The sequence below is a fragment of the Lepisma saccharinum genome, chromosome 17, assembly GCF_977018435.1.
Source record: "Lepisma saccharinum chromosome 17, izLepSacc3.1, whole genome shotgun sequence".
In the NCBI taxonomy this organism is placed as follows: Eukaryota; Metazoa; Arthropoda; class Insecta; order Zygentoma; family Lepismatidae; genus Lepisma; species Lepisma saccharinum.
The window spans coordinates 65,770,593-65,778,797 of NC_139245.1; the positions used below are offsets into that span (position 1 = coordinate 65,770,593).

The window sequence follows — 8,205 nt, forward strand, 5'->3', positions numbered from 1 at the left end:
TATAGTGTATCCCAAAACAATAGCTCTCAGAGCATTTTATGGCATGTACTTGATCCCTAATATTACACACCACAACAACACAATTGCAGTTGGTGATCAAAAAATTGTCATCACTCCAGGGCAATATAATCTGTCCACTCTAAATGCTCAGTTACCCAGAGGTATAGTGTTAACTCAAAATTCTGTCACTCACAGAGTAGAGATTGTGTCTGCTACAGAAACAGTGGATCTGGGTACTATAGGAGAGCTGTTAGGATTTGAGAACAACACAAAACTTGAACCAGCCATCAAACACACTGCTATTAATATACCTAAATTCTTAGCTATAGAGACTCTAAATATTCACTGTAATGTGGCCGAGGGTATGATCGCCAAATCAAATGGCATAGGCACTCACAAACAAACTGGCATCATTGCAACATTCAAACCTAATTCTGGATTTATGGAGCCCATCATCTACACTCCATCAACAACATTATATGTACTGTGTGACATAATAGAATAGATTACATTGAGTTGATGGTCACTAATGAAAAAGAAGAATTAGTTGATTTTGCTGGAGCCACAACAACTGCAATCATAGAAATTAATATTTAAATAAAAATACATACAAAAAAATGGAAAATATTGAGAGTTATGAGCTACAATCATTCCCCCCAAACAGGAGGACATTTGCAAATTTAAATCAACCCAACACAGAGATTGAGGTTGATCTTGATGTAGGGGATGGCTTTATACACCCCCACATAGCAGATCTATACATCAAATTTGATGTTGTAAAGCTCGAAGGTACAGATTATCCGGCAAATTTAAATATAAGATTGATAGACAATTTTGAGCCACATCTGTTCTCTGAAATTGAGATCAGAAAACATGGTGTTGTTATAAACAGAGTAGATTACCCCGGCATTACCTCTACAGCTTTGGCCACATTAAAATTATCCAAGACCGAGGCTTCTTACTACAAAATAGTTGGATTTGAGGCTGGTGATAAAATATTATCCAAGAGCCACACAGTATTGTTCCCCATGCGCCTGTTGCCAGGATTCTTCTCAGATTACAAAGACATTATGTGGAAGAATGGTTTAAGAATCACATTTAGAAGATCTGCCAATGATAATAATGCTTTGATGAGGTACAGCACATTAAACTCTACAGGGGAAGCTCTGCCTAATAGCCTACCTAATGAGGGCAAGTGCCTTATTCAGACTATGGAGCTAAGAATGCCAGTTGTTGAATATGAAGCCAGTTATGCTCTTAAATACAAAGCAGATATCCTAAAAAATCCACAGGTACCTTTACAATTTTATACATATCAATGTGTACAGAAGCCTGCCACTGGTAGCTATTATGAGTTTGATGCTACAAATTCATTCTCCAGTATACAATATGACATGCCAGATTTTGTGGTGGTACTGTTTCAAACTGGAAGACACAATAATCAAGAAAAAAATTCAAGTAAGTTTGATAGCTGCAACATCAAGAACATATATCTTAAAAATGGCAGAAATTAGGTGTTTCCTAGAGAAAATTATAATTTAGACATGTCCAGGATGATTTCCTTAAATTATATGAGGCATTTACAACATACAAAAGGGTCACTACTGGCAATACTGACATGTATTACACACCAGATGAATTCAAAGCACAGAGACCCATGTTTGTCATCAACACTTCAAAAAGGAAACAAGTTGTGGTTAATGACAGGACAAACATTAAAACTATCTGTGAATTCCACGATACACTCCCTGATGACACTATATGTAGTGTTATTCTTATAGGTGAAAAATCATATGTTTATGATGTAAGAAATGAGAGAGTCACAGAGCAATTCAAGAAAGTCTCTGCATATTACCGGACCGGAAGTAAATATAAGTGGGTGTGCGTGGGTGTGTTTTTTATGAGCATCTTGGCTTAATTTTAAGTGTAGCCAAAACAATATCAAGAGGGGCATATTTTTGACAAACTTATGGACAATAATCTGGCAGATGCAGCTTTTGTAAGTGTAGGAAATCAATCTGAGGGGGGCATACTTTCACGGGAAATTCCCGAGGGCATTTTTACAAAAATCTTGGATTAGACAGAGTACCACACTTTAGCAAAAAGCTCATATGGGCATGTTGAGCTAGTTTTAAGTGTAGCCAAATCTGCCTGAGGGGGGCCCATACTTTCTCGTCCTCATCCTATATACTTTTACACCACTTACTTTCTTTTCCTTTCTCACGATATGAAGCTGGTTATGACAAGAACTGATAACCACACTGTGCAATAACGAACTAAATCTGAATAAAGAACCAAAATTGGGTGCAGTGAAATAAGGAAGTCTCGAGACAATGCCTTTCTCTTCGTTTTCTGCCCGAACCTGTGGCCGAGTGGTGAAAATTGTAAAAGTGAGAAAAAGAGTGAATGGTGGGGGAGACCTCCGTGTAGGGGTTATTTCTTTTTTTTTTAAAAAAAAAAAAGTAGTTAGCACATCGCGCTGCGACGCCAAGGGTTCCGGTTTGAATCCCGATCGGGGTTGGTTGTTTGTGAATGTCCATTCATCAATTTCATCATTTCATCACTCATCCCCATCTTCGCAAATTAGCCAAGAGGCACAAGACGCGAAGTAAAACAAACTAAATCAAATCAAATCTTCGTTACACCTATGGTGTAAACGCTTTGGGGCACAATATGTTTAAATTTTCTATCTCTCCTTCATCTCACTCAGATAAATATGGACTAATTTTTCATGAACCTTCGAAATAATATTTTGAAGTTTAATTGTTTCTTTTGCAATAACAAGTCTCTTAACTCTGTTAGTGAATACCAATTGAAAAAAGAAAAATGATAATAATGAAAATGTAATAATACTCAATTTTGTCATGCCGAGAGATAACAAAATTTGTCCTGGAGACCGGGAGAGTGAGTTCGGTCCCAGGAGACTCTCGGTCATTCCGAGAGGGTTGACAACCCTAGTTTCAAGTCCACTTTGTGCACAAATAGGCTAATCGAGGCTACACGTCGGAGCCCCTTCGTTTTTCTACACTGGGGAGGACCTAGCTGCAACATGTGAACCGCATGTCAACTTCCATTATTTACCGCGTATATTTTATTATAAATAGTTAAAACAGTTGGGAAAATATACATTAAACGTGTGTATAATCAAAACCCATCTACAATAAGATAATCCAACAGCCACAGCAACTTTGCTAGATGCGAAATACAAAAAATATTTGATTACATTGTGATCAACACGAAGCGCAAGTCTACGTGGACAATATTTCCATTTTGAAATTGTAATGTAGGCAACTGTTTATCTACACTTGACAGTAAGTTTATTGCTGAGAACTAATATGGAAACAGCTTTCTCGAGCAACGTATCTTCGCCATCGTAGAGCTACATTAAAAAAAGTAATAATGTGTTGATTTTGTTTAATGCTCCAATTAAGAAATTTTGGCGAGGAACTTTAATTTTGGGAACACGATAACAGTAAGACTGAGCGGAAATTGTCATAGCTGCTAGATACTTCAAATGGTCGGTTGCGTATTGTGACTGAGAGAAATCAGTTGCAGTGTTTAACGACGCCAGAATTTAAACCTACTGTAACAAAATGTTAGCTCATACGTTTGGCGTGCATGGGAGGTGGTGAGTCCATGACATAAAATGAAATGATGTTGTTTATAACAATAATAGATATCATTATAACTAATAAACTATCATTTTATTATATTTATTATTATTATTTAAAAGTTTTAAAAAGGAAAATGCTCCCTTTGCTTTGCACCACGCCATGATTAAGGCGCACAGGGAGTGTGGAGTTAGGGCCCCACACTTTCTTGATCCCGGCCTAAGGTGTGGGTGATGTGAACAGCACCACGCCGCTGGCCGCCGTTATCTCACAGAGTTTCCTCCAGGTGTCCACTTTATACGATGCTAGGTAAGTGCCGGAGCCGATTGAACAGGTGGAATAAATCCCGATTTACCACCGCCGGGATCGAACCCGGGTCTCTCGCATGGTAGTTAGACGCCCTAATGACTGAGCTATTATTATTATTGCCTTCGGACAAACTTCTATTCGAGCCACTACACGAATAAAAATCCGTTATATTTAATACACTGAAATGCGTAGTTATTTTATTTTGTAATTAACTTTTACGCATCTAGTTTAACAAAAATCCTTAAAACTAAAAGCAAAATTTTAATCATATATTTGTTACATCAAAATCTTCCTAATTCAATTTTTTAAAACTCGTGGATCCATGTAGAACTTGCATTAAGTAGTAGAATATGAAAACATGAAGTTTTGACCTGGTTCATGTATTTTATACTTTCATTACTCTGGTGGCATATTTATTTCGTTAATCGGTTACAATATTAACTAGCTTTTATTTTGATTTAAAATGTCATTTTCCAAGGTAGTTGCAGAAACCGGTTTGCTCCCCACCCCCTCCGCAGATGCCGATGTGTTAGATGCACCCAAGATATCTTTTCCAATGGACCCTTTGCCATGTTTTACAAGAGACCGGGAGTGGAAGTGTTTATTATAAGACGATAATGTAGGTTTATATTTGTTAGTGTATTTAAATATAGAATGAACACTTTTGTGTAGTCTGTAATTTAGTCCATCAATTAAAATATTAATTATTAGCACTATAACCTATTTATTCTATTCACAAATGCTTCTCACTCTGTCTTTATTGTTTCACTCATGAGTAAAATTACGAAAATAATATTATAAAGCAAATACAAAATCAAGACAGTACAAATAGAGTGAAACATGTTTTTGTCATCAAGTTTCTTTTTTTTTTTTTGTATTGTTCCTATTCTTTCCCGTATTCACCAAATAATTATTACACATTATTCTACAAACTACTATTTCAGATAAATCACACCCTTTACATAGAAAATTACAATTGCAACAGGAACTTTTCTTTGCTTTCTACACTAATATTGCTGTTTACAATACTATTTAATAATGTGTCCACCATCCGTCACAATCTATAACCTCATTAAGTCTCTTAGGAACAGACTGAACTAGTCTCTGACAAATTCGTGGTCGGTTTTGAACGGTCTTCCACACGTCCTGAACATGGGCAACCAACTCTTCTCTTCTCCGTTTTGCCGTGGTTCCCACTCCCTTACAACCACCGACCTGATGTGCTCGATAGGATTTAGGTCAGGTGATTTTGGTGGCCATTGTAAAGTTGAAATTTCCTGGTGACTTAAAAGCCAATGCTTGGTTACATGAGATGCGTGGACGCTGCTATTGTCGTGTACAAAATTAATGATGGGAATCTCCTCAACTGGGTATACTGTACGGACAGTAGGAAGCATACATTCTTCTAACACTGAAACGTACTCCTGTGAATTCATTCTGGGAGAAATTTCTATCAATTCACCCATAGTTGCACTGCTCATCCAGGCCCAAAATGCAGCACTCACCCTTCCACTTCTTTTCTGCGCCAAAACATATTGTTGAACGTAACGAGTATTTTTTGATCGCCACACCGTAAGTTGACCAAGTTGATCTGAACTGAACACCTTTTCGTCACTCCATATAACCGTGTCCCAGAATTCTGCAGGTTTACTCATATATTTCAGAAAAAATCCAATTCTTTCATTTCTGTGATAGGTTGTCAACAGTTATTACCTTGCTGGCTTTCGGCTGTGAATACCTGCCGAATGAAGACGCCTCCGGACAGTTGATGCTGCGCATGGCAGGTTCAGATCTTGACAAATTTTTGATGCTGGTAGAAATGGGTTCATTCTATTCATATTTAATATTTCCACATCTTGTTCCATGGTGGTTTTTCGTTTCGGGCCTGATTTTCTGCGAGTTTTTAAACCATCTTCACCCTCCTCTTCATATCTTTTAATCTAATATTTAACACAAGATGGGTCTCTGCCAACAGCCATAGCGATATCTTCTACTGACCGGCCACATTCCGATCATTCGACCCCTTGTCACCTCACTTGTATACGGCATCACTTAGAAGTAACAAAGGTATCTTCAATATTGGTGTATTATTATTATTAATATTAATGGAATTTTTCGTTCATACAATCCGTCCTAATAGATAGGGGTAAAGTACAGTATTTTGTATGAATCACCGACTTACGTAAGGCTACAATTTTATATTAATAACAAGTTCACGTCAAAAGAGAGGTTGGTTCCAATAGGTTGAAGATATTCTGACCCTTCTTACTTTCCCCTGGGATTGTCTATTTTTACTTTTCTCCGATAGCGGCGCCACTGTATGTCGAATGCTACATTTGAACCAACGATTTATATAAACATAGCTAAAGAGCACGAATACATTAGCTAAATATATAGAAGTTAACGCAATTTACAATATATAAATACTTGCGAAGTATAGAAGTGTTTAAAACATTCATATTCATTATTTTTCACCCACCACTGTAAACTAATTTATGACTCGGCATGTTAGTTTAGGGCACATTTACTCTGTGACACGGTGTCTTACGTAATGTAAGAGCACAGAAAAGTTGCCTACTACAGTGGTTCCCTCCCCAGGAGATCAATTTCAGCTAAGGGGGTGGAAATATAGTCTGATGATATTCAGATGTTTATATTCTTCCCCGGGAGAATAGCATTGTTAATAATATCGAAAAAAATAACAAAACTGTAGCTTAGATCTTAGTGAATAAAAATTAACTACCATTATCTTAGCTACGTTTTCAGTTCATTGTTTTGACTTATGAAATAATGCAAATCAACAAATTCATATCCAATCACCTAACACAGACTTGTTTCATTATTTTAGTAAATCGATCGTATCCCCTTTTCGTTTGTGTGTGTGTGTTTTGCAGCAATCGCTACTTTTGTAGTCCTTTTGGAAACACGATTACTTAAGAGTGAAGTTATAATTTCAAATTGTTTTACCAGTATAATTTCTCGATCCTTCTCCTCAAAACACTTCGCAGATCGAAATAAATCTTTCAAATAAATAAATATTTTCAGGTGGGCATATATCAAGAATACTAGGTAAATATTCTGTGTTAGTGTAATTCTAATTTCTCAAAAATTAATAGATTGGTTGGGAGTGGGGGGGGGCGAAGATTTGAAATTGAGAAACTCACTAATGTCTAATTTGTATGTGGACGAAAATTAAGGGGAAAACTAAAATACAAATAAATGTATCATTTTCTTCCATTTTTTACACGCCAGCCAGTTGTATAAATATACACATATATGCCATACGGATAGGTGATCTGGTGTGTTAATTGGTTGACGCAGTCACACACCGAAGTTCCCTGTTTCGAATCCTGGCAAGGGTGTTCTCTGTGAGTGTATTTTCAAATCATTACTCACCGTAATCGCCGTGATTGATTAAAAATGACAGAGAGCGGCGCAAAATAAAAAAAAATGCGTTATAAAAATACTTCAAGCGTCTATGAGTTTCAAAACTCGCGAAGCCTGGCCAGTTGTGATACGACACTCACTATTTCGCAGTCGATTCTAAATTTTTATATCAGAAAGGAAATCGAAAGTGCTCTAAATGTAGTATCTGTATTCGATTATGGGCTCTCAAATATATGTTTTTTACCAAAATGTGCAGGCGTCACGGGCCGTTCATGTGAATCATCGCTTGCTTTCTTTCCTGTCAACCATAGCCAGGAGCTTGAGCTACCTATGCGATATGACGTAACAGGCAGGTAGAACCACCTGACCAGGCTCGTCCCTAGCAACATCCACACAGCTGTCTGGAGAAGGAGAAGGAGAAGCTTCACTCCCCGCCTTCCGGGTGTTTAAATAAATCCCTCTGTACAAGTGGTTCGGATCCTATTTTAAACTGTAGGTCCAGCTCCGATTAGCCTTACGGTGCATAATGTGGACTTAAAACATCAAATCAATCAATCTATCAGTACTTCCACTAGCCTCTGCGATGGCGCAGCGGTAGCGTCATTGTCTTGTAATCAAGAGGTCCCGGGTTCGATACCCGGTCGAGGCACAAGTGGTTCGGATTTTATTTTAAACTGTAGGTCCAGTCCCGATTAGCCTTACGAACGAAATTGTCGTTTCTAGATGTTCACAGGCAAAGCGTAATTTTCAAATACGATATGACAGTCGCTTTTTTGATACCGAAAAACTAAATACAATAAGTATATATTTACAATATTAATATTTATTTAACAATATCTACCTATGAATTTGCCTCGAACGAAAACATGTTATAGAAAACATTTTTCCAGCCGTAAGT

General features: G+C 37.3%; 1 non-coding gene across 1 annotated transcript; it reads left to right on the forward strand.

The window, feature by feature from the left end:
- Positions 1-7,881: 7,881 nt before the first annotated feature.
- TRNAT-UGU (transfer RNA threonine (anticodon UGU)) lies at positions 7,882-7,956 on the forward strand. Its single transcript has one exon. It is a non-coding gene; the product is annotated as a tRNA-Thr (tRNA).
- The last annotated feature ends 249 nt before the right edge of the window (positions 7,957-8,205 follow it).